We start from the raw sequence: 16,631 nt of genomic DNA, 5'->3' as shown, positions 1-16,631 counted from the left end.
TAGGGCACTTCTTACCACCTTTCCCCACTACAATGTATGACTAGCAGAAGGGAGGGGACCAATTTGTGGGGGCAATTTCAGTTATTGACATTTACCTATTTTGGTGTTACAATTGGACCCAATTCCATGCCAGAGCTCTGCGATGACTTCTAGACCAACATACATGACTCTGATTACTGACGTGTGTAATAATTTCTCTCCAGCAGATGGATGTGATGTCAGGAATACCTCGGAGAGACATCTTATATTATCTGCTGGTTGCAAGTCAGAAGATAATGTCATCACACAGGATTCTCCAGGAGTGAATCCAAACACACAAAATATACATCACAGACCTCACTGCTCGGAGACATCAATGGATCCCTCTGATCGGGGTGAGAATCTATTCTCTTGTTTAGTGTGCGGGAAATCCTTCGCTGAAAAGAAAAATCTTCTTAGACACCACAGAAGTCACACGGGTGAGCGTCCTTTTTCATGTTCAGAGTGCGGGAAATGTTTCATTCATAAAGAAGACCTTGTAAAACACCAGAGAATTCACACCGGTGAGCGGCCTTATATATGTTCAGAGTGTGGGAAATCTTTCACTCATAAAGTAGTACTTGTTAACCACCAAAGAATTCACACGGGTGAGCGACCTTATATATGTTCAGAGTGTGGGAAAAGTTTCACTCAGAGAGGAAGCCTTGTTGCACACCAGAGAATTCACACAGCTAAGGGTGCTTTCCCTTGTACAGAGTGTGGGAAAAGTTTTTCTGTGAAAGGAAACCTGCTTACACACCAGAAAAGTCACACAAATGAGCGGCCTATTTCCGGTTCAGAGTGGGGGAAAACTTTCCCTGAAAAGGGAAAACCTCTTGTACCAAAGAGAATTCACATGGGTGAGCGTCCTTATTCATGTCCAGAGTGCGGGAAATCTTTCGGTGAAAGCCAAAACCTTCTTAGACACCACAGAACTCACACAGGTGAGCGGCCTTATTCGTGTTCAAATTGTGGGAAAAGTTTCACTCAGAAAGGAAGCCTTGTTGCACACCAGAGAATTCACACGGGTGAGCGGCCTTATTCATGTTCAGAGTGCGGGAAAAGTTTTGCACAGAAAACCACTCTTAATGTACACCAGCGAAGCCACACAGGTGAGGGCCCTTTCCGTTGTACAGAGTGCGGCAAAGGTTTTTCTGTGAAAGGAAACCTTGTTACGCACCAGAGAATTCACACGGGGGAGCGCCCCTATTCATGTTCAGACTGCGGGAAATCTTTCAGACAGAATCAAGCCTTCGTTAGACACCAGAGAATGCACACTGATAAGCGTCCTTTCTCATGCTGAGTGTGCGGGAAATGTTTAATTCAGAAAGGACGTTTTGTTAAACACCAGCGAACTCACAGCAGATGTTTTTTTTTCCTGGAGTGTGGGAAAAGTTTTACAGCTAAAAGAAGTCTAATTAGACATCAGAGAGACGTTCCTGCTCATTCTTTCGTATGATGGATTTTATCAGGTGGAACTGTTCAGTCCATAGAACAACTGGAGGATAAACTCATTTATAAAGGGGGCTTCATCCCGGGATCAGTGATATTTCATTTATATCTGAAGTCTGATGGGTCATGTCTTCTTTCGGCATCATCTATGTCTTGGAGGCTCTGATGGTGAGACATCTCCTAATCCTTGTCTTTTAGGCACAGGTCGTTTTAAAGGGCCACACCTCCAGAAATGTGTTGTACGTGTTTTATTGAATTCACCCCGATGTGTGTTCTGGCAATGTAAGACTCCGGAAGAGACCGGATCTGATGAGAGCTGCCTATCCTTCCCTCGTACTTTCATTCCCCGGTGATAGGATTCGGCAGAAGTGAAAGTGAAAGTTACAATCTGTGCTGGTCGGGGCTGATCACTCGGATCTGGGCTCTACTCTTCAGTTTGGTTTTCATTGTATTATAAATAATAAAAGGCTGTTTTTGTTGTTTTTTTATTATATCTTTTTTTAATTTTCTTTTTTTTATTCATTATTGATTCCGTTTTTTTTGTTTATTGATCAAAAGCAAAAGATCCCGGAGCCGGGCGCATAGACCTTAGTGTAGTATCACAACATCATTTTAATACTATTGGAGCCGGTCACACTACAGGGAGAGTGCGGTGGAGTTGGTGATCGCAGTCCTCGACAGTAGGACTCCATGTACGGGGCTCCGGGGACGGGAGAGCGCGCCCTGTGGTCTATCCCGTCACCAGGGTCAGAAGACGGCCCGGGGGAATCTAGAGGCATCTGATAACCAATAGCTGCCTCTGTCTCATTTCCACTTTTACAGGAAGTCACCTCTGTTCTCTTTCAGGGGTCAGGCCTTGTTAGGCGACGCGTTTCGGAGGCGTGTCCTCTGTTGTCTAAAGAAGTAGGTCACATTGGAAGCTAAATATGGGGGCGGGAACATAGAATTGCACCGTGTGCACGTTGATAATCTATCGCTAAGTAGTCCCGGGCTGATTTTGAATTTGTACAAAAAGAGCCAAAGGGAGAGATGACCTCAGGAAAAGTGAGTTTATAGCCCCAAAAAGAATGACAGAAAATTATTGACGTCATCACGAAACCTGCAGACAAGGGGAGGAGCCATCACCATACACGACCATACAGCATCAAAACGTTGGTCATCCGACTCTTCTACATATCAGCTTCGGAAAAGTGCCCTCTGACAGCATGTAAAATGGATGTTTGAAATTACTTCTTGCCCACGCCCGTTATAAATAAAGTTATTCATAAAAAAGAGCGATCTTTTCTCTACAGAAGATCTGTGTGATACACCGTACTTTTATCACAGAGGTATTTACAGTGACCACCATTGTAACAGAGGTATTTACACTGACCACCAATGTAACAGAGGAATGTACACTGACCTCCAATGTAACAGAGGAATTTACACTGACCTCCAATGTAACAGAGGAATTTACACTGACCTCCAATGTAACAGTGGAATTTACACTGACCGCCAATGTAACAGAGGAATTTACACTGACCTCTAATGTAACAGAGGAATTTACACTGACCTCCAATGTAACAGAGGAATTTACACTGACCTCCAATGTAACAGAGGAATTTACACTGACCTCCAATGTAACAGAGGTATTTACACTGACCTCTAATGTAACAGAGGAATTTACACTGACCTCCAATGTAACAGAGGTATTTACACTGACCTCCAATGTAACAGAGGTATTTACACTGACCTCCAATGTAACAGAGGTATTTACACTGACCTCCAATGTAACAGAGGTATTTACACTGACCTCCAATGTAACAGAGGTATTTACACTGACCTCCAATGTAACAGAGGTATTTACACTGACCTCCAATGTAACAGAGGTATTTACACTGACCTCCAATGTAACAGAGGTATTTACACTGACCTCCAATGTAACAGAGGTATTTACACTGACCTCCAATGTAACAGAGGTATTTACACTGACCTCCAATGTAACAGAGGTATTTACACTGACCTCCAATGTAACAGAGGTATTTACACTGACCTCCAATGTAACAGAGGTATTTACACTGACCTCCAATGTAACAGAGGTATTTACACTGACCTCCAATGTAACAGAGGTATTTACACTGACCTCCAATGTAACAGAGGTATTTACACTGACCTCCAATGTAACAGAGGTATTTACACTGACCTCCAATGTAACAGAGGTATTTACACTGACCTCCAATGTAACAGAGGTATTTACACTGACCTCCAATGTAACAGAGGTATTTACACTGACCTCCAATGTAACAGAGGTATTTACACTGACCTCCAATGTAACAGAGGTATTTACACTGACCTCCAATGTAACAGAGGTATTTACACTGACCTCCAATGTAACAGAGGTATTTACACTGACCTCCAATGTAACAGAGGTATTTACACTGACCTCCAATGTAACAGAGGTATTTACACTGACCTCCAATGTAACAGAGGTATTTACACTGACCTCCAATGTAACAGAGGTATTTACACTGACCTCCAATGTAACAGAGGTATTTACACTGACCTCCAATGTAACAGAGGTATTTACACTGACCTCCAATGTAACAGAGGTATTTACACTGACCTCCAATGTAACAGAGGTATTTACACTGACCTCCAATGTAACAGAGGTATTTACACTGACCTCCAATGTAACAGAGGTATTTACACTGACCTCCAATGTAACAGAGGTATTTACACTGACCTCCAATGTAACAGAGGTATTTACACTGACCTCCAATGTAACAGAGGAATTTACACTGACCTCCAATGTAACAGAGGTATTTACACTGACCTCCAATGTAACAGAGGTATTTACACTGACCTCCAATGTAACAGAGGTATTTACACTGACCTCCAATGTAACAGAGGTATTTACACTGACCTCCAATGTAACAGAGGTATTTACACTGACCTCCAATGTAACAGAGGTATTTACACTGACCTCCAATGTAACAGAGGTATTTACACTGACCTCCAATGTAACAGAGGTATTTACACTGACCTCCAATGTAACAGAGGTATTTACACTGACCTCCAATGTAACAGAGGTATTTACACTGACCTCCAATGTAACAGAGGTATTTACACTGACCTCCAATGTAACAGAGGTATTTACACTGACCTCCAATGTAACAGAGGTATTTACACTGACCTCCAATGTAACAGAGGTATTTACACTGACCTCCAATGTAACAGAGGTATTTACACTGACCTCCAATGTAACAGAGGTATTTACACTGACCTCCAATGTAACAGAGGTATTTACACTGACCTCCAATGTAACAGAGGTATTTACACTGACCTCCAATGTAACAGAGGTATTTACACTGACCTCCAATGTAACAGAGGTATTTACACTGACCTCCAATGTAACAGAGGTATTTACACTGACCTCCAATGTAACAGAGGTATTTACACTGACCTCCAATGTAACAGAGGTATTTACACTGACCTCCAATGTAACAGAGGTATTTACACTGACCTCCAATGTAACAGAGGTATTTACACTGACCTCCAATGTAACAGAGGTATTTACACTGACCTCCAATGTAACAGAGGTATTTACACTGACCTCCAATGTAACAGAGGTATTTACACTGACCTCCAATGTAACAGAGGTATTTACACTGACCTCCAATGTAACAGAGGTATTTACACTGACCTCCAATGTAACAGAGGTATTTACACTGACCTCCAATGTAACAGAGGTATTTACACTGACCTCCAATGTAACAGAGGAATTTACACTGACCTCCAATGTAACAGAGGTATTTACACTGACCTCCAATGTAACAGAGGTATTTACACTGACCTCCAATGTAACAGAGGTATTTACACTGACCTCCAATGTAACAGAGGTATTTACACTGACCTCCAATGTAACAGAGGTATTTACACTGACCTCCAATGTAACAGAGGTATTTACACTGACCTCCAATGTAACAGAGGTATTTACACTGACCTCCAATGTAACAGAGGTATTTACACTGACCTCCAATGTAACAGAGGTATTTACACTGACCTCCAATGTAACAGAGGTATTTACACTGACCTCCAATGTAACAGAGGTATTTACACTGACCTCCAATGTAACAGAGGTATTTACACTGACCTCCAATGTAACAGAGGTATTTACACTGACCTCCAATGTAACAGAGGTATTTACACTGACCTCCAATGTAACAGAGGTATTTACACTGACCTCCAATGTAACAGAGGTATTTACACTGACCTCCAATGTAACAGAGGTATTTACACTGACCTCCAATGTAACAGAGGTATTTACACTGACCTCCAATGTAACAGAGGTATTTACACTGACCTCCAATGTAACAGAGGTATTTACACTGACCTCCAATGTAACAGAGGTATTTACACTGACCTCCAATGTAACAGAGGTATTTACACTGACCTCCAATGTAACAGAGGTATTTACACTGACCTCCAATGTAACAGAGGTATTTACACTGACCTCCAATGTAACAGAGGTATTTACACTGACCTCCAATGTAACAGAGGTATTTACACTGACCTCCAATGTAACAGAGGTATTTACACTGACCTCCAATGTAACAGAGGTATTTACACTGACCTCCAATGTAACAGAGGTATTTACACTGACCTCCAATGTAACAGAGGTATTTACACTGACCTCCAATGTAACAGAGGTATTTACACTGACCTCCAATGTAACAGAGGTATTTACACTGACCTCCAATGTAACAGAGGAATTTACACTGACCTCCAATGTAACAGAGGTATTTACACTGACCTCCAATGTAACAGAGGTATTTACACTGACCTCCAATGTAACAGAGGTATTTACACTGACCTCCAATGTAACAGAGGTATTTACACTGACCTCCAATGTAACAGAGGTATTTACACTGACCTCCAATGTAACAGAGGTATTTACACTGACCTCCAATGTAACAGAGGTATTTACACTGACCTCCAATGTAACAGAGGTATTTACACTGACCTCCAATGTAACAGAGGTATTTACACTGACCTCCAATGTAACAGAGGTATTTACACTGACCTCCAATGTAACAGAGGTATTTACACTGACCTCCAATGTAACAGAGGTATTTACACTGACCTCCAATGTAACAGAGGTATTTACACTGACCTCCAATGTAACAGAGGTATTTACACTGACCTCCAATGTAACAGAGGTATTTACACTGACCTCCAATGTAACAGAGGTATTTACACTGACCTCCAATGTAACAGAGGTATTTACACTGACCTCCAATGTAACAGAGGTATTTACACTGACCTCCAATGTAACAGAGGTATTTACACTGACCTCCAATGTAACAGAGGTATTTACACTGACCTCCAATGTAACAGAGGTATTTACACTGACCTCCAATGTAACAGAGGTATTTACACTGACCTCCAATGTAACAGAGGTATTTACACTGACCTCCAATGTAACAGAGGTATTTACACTGACCTCCAATGTAACAGAGGTATTTACACTGACCTCCAATGTAACAGAGGTATTTACACTGACCTCCAATGTAACAGAGGTATTTACACTGACCTCCAATGTAACAGAGGTATTTACACTGACCTCCAATGTAACAGAGGTATTTACACTGACCTCCAATGTAACAGAGGTATTTACACTGACCTCCAATGTAACAGAGGTATTTACACTGACCTCCAATGTAACAGAGGTATTTACACTGACCTCCAATGTAACAGAGGAATTTACACTGACCTCCAATGTAACAGAGGTATTTACACTGACCTCCAATGTAACAGAGGTATTTACACTGACCTCCAATGTAACAGAGGTATTTACACTGACCTCCAATGTAACAGAGGTATTTACACTGACCTCCAATGTAACAGAGGTATTTACACTGACCTCCAATGTAACAGAGGTATTTACACTGACCTCCAATGTAACAGAGGTATTTACACTGACCTCCAATGTAACAGAGGTATTTACACTGACCTCCAATGTAACAGAGGTATTTACACTGACCTCCAATGTAACAGAGGTATTTACACTGACCTCCAATGTAACAGAGGTATTTACACTGACCTCCAATGTAACAGAGGTATTTACACTGACCTCCAATGTAACAGAGGTATTTACACTGACCTCCAATGTAACAGAGGTATTTACACTGACCTCCAATGTAACAGAGGTATTTACACTGACCTCCAATGTAACAGAGGTATTTACACTGACCTCCAATGTAACAGAGGTATTTACACTGACCTCCAATGTAACAGAGGTATTTACACTGACCTCCAATGTAACAGAGGTATTTACACTGACCTCCAATGTAACAGAGGTATTTACACTGACCTCCAATGTAACAGAGGTATTTACACTGACCTCCAATGTAACAGAGGTATTTACACTGACCTCCAATGTAACAGAGGTATTTACACTGACCTCCAATGTAACAGAGGTATTTACACTGACCTCCAATGTAACAGAGGTATTTACACTGACCTCCAATGTAACAGAGGAATTTACACTGACCTCCAATGTAACAGAGGAATTTACACTGACCTCCAATGTAACAGAGGAATTTACACTGACCTCCAATGTAACAGAGGAATTTACACTGACCTCCAATGTAACAGAGGAATTTACACTGACCTCCTATGTAACGGAGGTATTTACACTGACCTCCAATGTAACAGAGGAATTTACACTGACCTCGAATGTAACAGAGGAATGTACACTGACCTCCAATGTAAAAGAGGAATGTACACTGACCTCCAATGTAACAGAGGAATTTTCAATTGTACATAAGATGTGGGCGGGCTGGGCTGAGCTAGTGAAAGGCTCGGCCACCCTGACTCCTAGTCTATCTTAGGACATTTCCCCGAGACACAGACTAGGAGGGGCAGGGGGAACAAAAAGCCGGACTGTCCTGGCTAATTCAGGAACTATAAATGTCTGTCATCAATAATACTGAAATATATACAATAAACTGCAGTATTTACATCCAACACTAGGTGGCGATCTCACTTAGATTGCACACACAGGAAGTGATGTAATGTAAACACAGGATGTGATATAAGAGTATAAACAGGAAGTACCGGGCAAAAGACGAGTTGGAGGAAGTAGAGAGGAGACATTACCGGTGCTGTCAGCACAGGGGGTAATAAGATATTATTATATATGTACACCCAGTAACCCCTCCCCCCGTCATGTCCGTCCTCGTCCTTCATAGTCACTGTGATGTCTCTTATAGTTGTAGAATATTGTACGGTGCTACTCATCCATTAGTGTTAAAAGTTTAGAGTTTTTGATTCTGGGATACGGTCCAGGAACAGACAAGGGGCGTGTCTGGGTGGTGACGGGAGAGGTGAGCGGTGCCGGGGATTCTGGGACATGATCCAGGAACAGACAAGGGGCGTGTCTGGGTGGTGACGGGAGAGGTGAGCGGTGCCGGTTCCTATAAGGTGTCGGGATGTCTCTGTCTATCTCTCCGTGGGGGTGGTGACTGTATCATTGTGTGTGTCAGGTTCCTATAAGGTGTCGGGATGTCTCTGTCTATCTCTCCATGGAGGAGTGGGAGTATCTAGAAGGACACCGGGATCTCTACAAGGACGTGGTGATGGAGAATGCCCCGCCCCTCACATCACCGGGTAAGAGGAGAGAGCAGTACGGAGACTCCGCCTACATCACCCATCATCTGATACACAGATAGAAACACAGTATTCAGTCAGTGTGTGTGTTTCCTACAGATGGATCCAGTAAGAGGAACCCACCAGAGAGATGTCCCCGTCCTCTGTATTCCCGGGATCCCACCCAGGAACATCTCACCCTCCCCCACCATGATCAGGTAGGTGGGACTGAAGGACAGCAGGTATGAAATCATTCTAAAGTATGAGAGGATATTCTTCTGTGTAATCTCTTTACAAATGTGTTCTGTCATCTTTGGGGTTTAGGTTGAAGAAAGGAAAGACTTCAAAGTTAAGGTGGAAGTGGAAGAAGAAGAGATGTTTGTTAGGGGAACCCAGCAGCCTTTGGAGAAGGGTAGTTCTCTGTATTCCCGGGATTCCACACAGGAAGATCTCACCATCCAGGTGAAATAATAGATAATAGGGGATACACTATGACCTCCTCATTATCTATGGTGTTACATCTGATCTCATTGTTCTCCATATACAGAGTGAGTGTGATAATGATGTTAAAGAAGAGATAAAAGAGGAGGAGGAGGAGCTTGGTGTGATGGAGGAGTTTCTAGGACAGAAAGACCCCTTCAAGGACGTCAAGGAGCCATTCCGTGACACAAACCCACCAGAGAGATGTCCCCGTCATCTGTATTCCCGGGATTCCACACAGGAAGATCTCACCGTCCCTCACCATGATCAGGTAGGTGGGACTCTGTGTATAGAACACAGAGATGACTCTGAACTGAAGAGGACATCTGGTCACATTCTGGTACTTATACTGCTTGGTTAACAAAACACATTTAAAGGGTAATTCCAATCTCCCACCAATTGCAATTGCCCCAACAAATTTGGCCCTTCTGGCCCCCTACTAGTCATACCTTTGGGGAAAACCACCATTCCCCTCACCTGACCAATGATTAGAACCTTTCCCGCACAATGTATGACGAGCAGAAGGGACCAATTGGTAGGGGCAGTTGGTGGGAACCTGGGATTACGCTTTTATGATGTATTCATGAGTACAGAGCTGCGTTCCTTTGTGTCTTTTCTGAAAGACACGGTGCTGTTCTTTGCTCCTGTAGGGTCCTGATTATACCCCGAAGGTGGCGAGATCTTTGGCCCCTTGGGCTCACAGGATATAGGCACGTCACCTACTCTGAAATGTGCAGGGCATTCCTTTTCTATCTCCCCGGAGTTCAGCTTTATGAGATGTTTTCTATTATTTTGGGGTTTAGGGTGAAGAACGGAACAATATAAAAGCTGAGGTTAAAGAGGAAGAAGTGGAGACGTATGTGGGGGGTGACCGGCCGTCCACGGGGGAGGTCGGGATGATGATGAAAAGTGATCAGGATGACATTTCTCTACCGATCAACACAAGTAAGTAACAGACACCATGGAGGGAACAGCCGCCAATTAGACATTGGATGGAAGGTCATACAAGCAGGAGTGAGATTCAATCACATAATGACATTAGAGGGAGGAGATACTGTACACCATATGAAGGTCCATCTCCATTCCTCAATATAACGTCATGTGACCAACAAATGAGGAGGAGATACTGTACACCATATGAAGGTCCATCTCCATCCCCCATAGCGGTCATGAATGAACAGTACAATGGTCTCCTGGGGGTCAGAGGTGTTTTGGGGGTTTTGTCTCCTTTATCTGGTTGGTTTTCATATTTTGGGGTTACAATTGGACCCAATTCCATGCCAGAGCTCTGTGATGACTTCTAGACCAACATACATGACTCTGATTACTGACGTGTGTAATAATTTCTCTCCAGCAGATGGATGTGATGTCAGGAATACCTCGGAGAGACATCTTATATTATCTGCTGATTGTAAGTCAGAAGATAATGTCATCACACAGGATTCTCCAGGAATGAATCTATTCTCTTGCATGGTGATTGAGAAATCTTTCACTGAAAACAAAAACATTTTAAAACACCAGATAATTCACACTGATGAGCCTCCTTATTCCTGTTCAGAGTGCGGGAAATATTTTACTCAGAAGGGAAACCTGCTTCAACACCAGAGACTTCACACCGGTGAGCGTCCTTATAAGTGTTCAGAGTGTGGGAAAAGTTTCACTCAGAAAGGAAGCCTTGCTAAACACCAGAGAATTCACACAGGTGAGCGGCCATTTTGCTGTTCAGAGTGCGGAAAATGTTATGCACGGAATGCTTGTCTTCGTTTACACCAGAGAATTCACACGTGTGAGCGTCCTTATTCATGTTCAGAGTGCGGGAAATCTTTCACTGAGAAATCAGTACTTGTTCAACACCAAAGAATTCACACAGGTGAGCGTCCTTATTCATGTTCAGAGTGCGGGAAACCTTTCACTCAGAAGGGACAACTTCTTCAACACCAGAGACTTCACAGAGTTGATCATCCTTATTCATGTTCACAGTGTGGAAAAAGTTTCACTCAGAAAGGCAGCCTTGCCAAACACCAGAGAATTCACACAGGTGAGCGGCCTTTTTGCTGTTCAGAGTGTGGGAAAAGTTTTGCACTGAAAACTTGTCTTCTTTCACACCAGAGAATTCACACGTGTGAGCGTCCTTATTCCTGTTCAGAGTGCGGGAAAACTTTCACTCAGAAAGCAGTACTTGTTCAGCACCAAAGAATTCACACAGGTGAGCGTCCTTATTCTTGTAAAGAGTGTGGGAAAAGTTTCATTCAGAATGGAGCCCTTCTTCAACACCAGAGAATTCACACAGGGGAGCGTCCTTATTCATGTTCAGAGTGTGGGAAAAGCTTCACTCGGAAAGGAAGCCTTGCGGCCCATCAGAGAATTCACACAGGTGAGCGTCCTTATTCATGTTCAGAGTGCGGGAAAACTTTTGCACATAATCAAGCCTTTGTTACACACCAACGAATTCACACTGGTAAGCGTTCCTTGTCCTGTTGAGCGTGTGGGAAATGTTTCATTCAGAAAGGAAGTGGTGTTAAACAGCAGAGAACCCACACCGGTGAGGGACCTATTTTCATATCAGGAGTGCGGGAAAATACAGATAAAAGAAGTCTAATTAGACATCAGAGAGACGTTCCTGCTCATTCTTTCGTATGATGGAATTTAGCAGGTGGAACTGTTCAGTCCATAGAACAACTGGAGGATAAACTCATTTATAAAGGGGGCTTCATCCCGGGATCAGTGATATTTCATCTATAGGTGAAGTCTGATGGGTCAAGTCTTCTCTTGGCGTTGGCAGTGTCTTGGAGACTCCGATGGTGGGACATTTCTTTATCAATTAGGCGCAGGTCGTTATAAAGGGCCACACCTCCAGAAAAGTGTTGTACGTGTTTTATTGAATGCACCCCGATGTGTGTTCTGGAGACTTTACATCATTGCAATGTAAAACTCCGGAAGAGACCGGATCTGATAAGAGCTGCATATCGTTCCCTCACACATTCATTCCCGGTGATAGGATTCTCCAGAAGTGAAAGTGAAAGTTACAATCTGCGCTGTGAGCGGCTGATCACTCGGATCTGGGATCTTCCCTTCAGATTGGATTTCATTCTATTATAAATAATTAAAAACTTTTCAAATGTTTTTGTTGTTTGTTATTATGTTTTTGTCATTTTAACTGAAATCTTATCTTTTTTCTAATCTTCTCTTTTAATTACTTCTTACTGAGTCCATTGTATAGTGATGATGATGATGATGATGATGATATTCCTAGAACGACGGAGAAATGCATGAAGTACAATGTAGCTCACGTTTCCCACGAAGTTCCGCATCACAAACATTTCTGATATAATCCTGTGCAGGTATGAATGATGTAAGTGGGCGGAGTCACCTGTATCTGAAGGGACCGCAACCCAAACAGGGGGGGGGGGAACCCAGTGCCCTTCCAGGACCCAAACCTGTTGTCCCGTATATTCTCTCCCTCCCCAACCTTGTGATGGTGGAGGCAACAGTAAAGACAATGGGCTCGGGAGCAACCATCTACATTTTGAGGTCGTTTCCCGGGCTTCAGCCTGTGCTCTACTACAACCTTACAATATTGACCACTACAACCTTACAATATTGGCCACTACAACCTTACAATATTGGCCACTACAACCTTACAATACTGGCCACTACAACCTTACAATACTGGCCAATACAACCTTACAATATTGGCCAATACAACCTTACAATATTGGCCACTACAACCTTACAAAATTGGCCAATGCAACCTTACAATATTGGCCACTACAACCTTACAATATTGGCCACTACAACCTTACAATATTGGCCACTACAACCTTACAATATTGGCCAATGCAACCTTACAATATTGGCCACTACAACCTTAAAATATTAGCCACTATAACCTTACAATACTGGCCACTACAACCTTACAATATTGGCTACTACAAACTTACAACATTGGCCACTACAAACTTACAACATTGGCCACTACAACCTTACAATATTGGCTACTACAACCTTACAATATTGGCCTCTACAACCTTAAAAAATTGGCCACTACAACCTTACAATATTGGCCACTACAACCTTACAAAATTGGCCACTACAACCTTACAATATTGGCCAATACAACCTTACAATATTGGCCAATACAACCGTACAATATTGGCCACTACAACCTTACAATATCGGAGTGCCAGGAACCATTCGGTCACCCTGAGGTTCATCCCCTCACTCTGTTCCACCCATGTTTAGAAACAAGCCTAAACCTTCTCCCCAATAGGTACTATGTCAGTGACTACAAGGCCCACTTTACGGCCAAGCACTCCCATTGTCATATAGTATACTGTAGTTTTTCAGCCGCGGTCAATTTCCGACAGAGGAAGACTAGAGGATGCTCCTCACCATGGATGACTTGTGATGGAACAGCTCCTAGTCCCCCATTAGAAGTATCACTCTGGGCAAGAAATTCTTTTTGAAAAGTCTGGGGCTACCAAGACAGGGTGTTGGCACTGTGATGTGAGCTCCAGGAAGACCTCCGTGTCCCACTCAATCATGACCAACTTCTGACCCTTAGGTCAGTCAGTGTAGCGGCCAGGGTGGCAAAGTTGGGTACAAACCTCCTGTAGTACCCTATGCCCAGGAATGCACGTACCTGCTTCTTTGTGAGGGGGGCAGGACAGGTCTGTGTGGCCTCCACCTTGCTAACTTGTAGCCCTCTTCCCAAGATATTTCTCCTCCATTCCCAAAGCAAATTTTTTGGGGTTCACAGTAAATTCTACTTTCCACAAGGAGTCTAACACTGCCTGGGCTTTAGGCAGATGGGATTCCCAGTCTCTACCAAAAAAATCACAATGTCGTCCAGATACACAGAGAGATAGTCCTAGTGAGGCCGTAAAGTCCTATCCATCTCTGGCTGGAGTGGTCTGTAGTCCAGAAGGTATTCTGTGTACTGAAAGCTCCCCCTCCTGGGGTTGAGAAGGCTGCTTTCTCTCTGGCAGCCTTACTTCAAGTTGTCTGCCATTTCCCCTAGGTATTATTATTATTATACAGGATTTATAGAGCGCCAACAGTTTGCGCAGCGCTTTACAATGTAAGGAAGACATTACAATCACAATACAATTCAAGACAAGATGGTAAGGAGGGCCCCGCCCCTGAGGGCTTACAATCTTAAAGAGGAGGGGGAGGTGATACATGAGGAGGTAGCTGTGTGGGGATGAATTGTTAAGAACGTGATGGTTGAGTGGTTAGGTTGAGGTGGGATCGGCTTCCCTGAAGAGATCAGTCTTAAGGGATCGCCTAAAGGCAGTCAGAGTGGGAGATAGACGGACAGGTTGGGGTAGAGATTTCCAGAGGATGGGGGAGACTGTAGAGATGCCCTGGATGGGAGGAGTTGACAAGGGAGCTGTAAAGCAGATGTTCCAAGAACTCCTTGCTTAGGAGGTACAGAGGGTCAAGGACACGCCTTCTGAGGGAGGCACACACCACAGGTACAGTATGCCAAGTCTGGTATCTATAGAAAGGTAACGTCATAACGAGCGATGATCTATGGTTGTTCAAGTGGTAGCACGTGGATGCATAAAAACTGTGGCTGCTTTTGTCTGACTTACATTTTGGGTAGGGCCAGGAAAGGAATCCTAAAGCGCTTCAGCTCTCCTGTCTCACTCCTTTTGGACTTTTCTGATTGGGCGGAGAGCTGGCTTAGTGACACCCTCTCAGAGGGCCCACAAAAAGCTGCTGCAGGAGGCAGCGAGAGCTCTCGTATCACATCGGGAAAAGACCATCTGACCACGTTACTTTGAGAGAGCTCATCCCAGATCCCTTTTCTGTTTCATTGTCTGTATTCCGCTGGAACCCATAGAATCCATTTCATCCTCATTTTTCCTGTTTTTGTTTTGTTGTTGTATTATTTGTCTCTTTTATGTGTATTTTTTCTGCACCTTTTTGTACTAAAAACAGTCTCAACACTCTGAGAATTTAAAGTATCCTCGTCTCTTGTGTGCTACGCTATTGTAGAACCTGTTATATTCCTGTCTGGAGGGGACAGTGGGCATCACAGCCATTGCTTAAAGGAGAACTATGAGTTGAGTGATTTTCACTCACCTCATAATCTGAGCCGACCTGTGACAATGAGCCTGTCGCAGGTCGGCTCAGTAGATCGGGAGGTGAGCGAACACATACTGGCGCTCGCTCACTTCTCGATCTATCCCTGCAGAGAGCCGTGACAGGGGAGTGACTAGATTCTCCCCTCCCTGCTCCGATCCTCCAGCGCTGACTGGCGGAACGGACGGGGGAGGGGGCGGGTACAGCTGGCTCTGCCTCTAGATAAGAAAGAGCCAGCTGTCAGTCACGCAGCTGGGCGGATCCAGACAGAATTGTGGGGATCTGTTCCGGCTGCGGCGGCCTCATTATACCGCGAGCTGTAGCTCCCTATATACTGAGCTTTGGGTGACGGGAGGACGCTAGTTTGTGTCCTCCCGTTACCCTTAGGAGAACTATGGGGAAAAGCCTTAACCCCATAGTTCTCCAAGTCTTGAATTGTCACAGAATTTTCTGGAAAGGGGTGTATGTTTCCGTTATGACACTTGGTGGCAGCTATTGTGTTTTGTGTGTGTGTAAAGGGTTAACTGTGGAGTTAACCAATCCCAAGAGATGACCGCTCTGAGTCTGCCGGCCTGAGATTGCTGTCCCATGGGCTTGGAAAAACTCTGCGCGGGGTGGGGCTGAGAGTGGTATCCTCGCGTCTTGGTGGCAGCACAGTAGGATTGCACACACGTCGTCACCTTCTGGTGGCAGTACAATGGGATCGGACCTGCTGTTCTGTCACAAAGGTCAGCGATGCCACGGCCATGCGCATAAAAGGACCCCCTCCGGAGGACTGCGCATTCCATGGGCTCCTCCTGTAGAAGAAACTGCGCCCAGGTGTGGCCCCAGAAGCGACGCCGCTAGCATTGTTCATCCCCAGTTTTTTCGAGTAGGGACAGAGCTCTGTGGAGCCAAAGAAGACTTTTGACCTTCTATGATGCTGATTCCTGGGCTCCGTGGGACTTCCGGTTGAAGCTGCA

The 16,631-nt window shown here is 44.0% G+C and overlaps 1 pseudogene; it reads left to right on the top strand.

Annotated features, from left to right (window-relative positions):
- Nucleotides 1-558: 558 nt before the first annotated feature.
- Nucleotides 559-16,631, top strand: part of LOC108801444 — a 49,716-nt pseudogene continuing 33,643 nt past the window's right edge.

This window comes from Nanorana parkeri, unplaced genomic scaffold (assembly GCF_000935625.1).
Source record: "Nanorana parkeri isolate BGI_ZX_2015 unplaced genomic scaffold, ASM93562v1 scaffold2340, whole genome shotgun sequence".
Classification (NCBI taxonomy): Eukaryota; Metazoa; Chordata; class Amphibia; order Anura; family Dicroglossidae; genus Nanorana; species Nanorana parkeri.
Note: the sequence above shows the minus strand (reverse complement) of the source record. Positions and strands in the feature narration are given on the sequence as shown.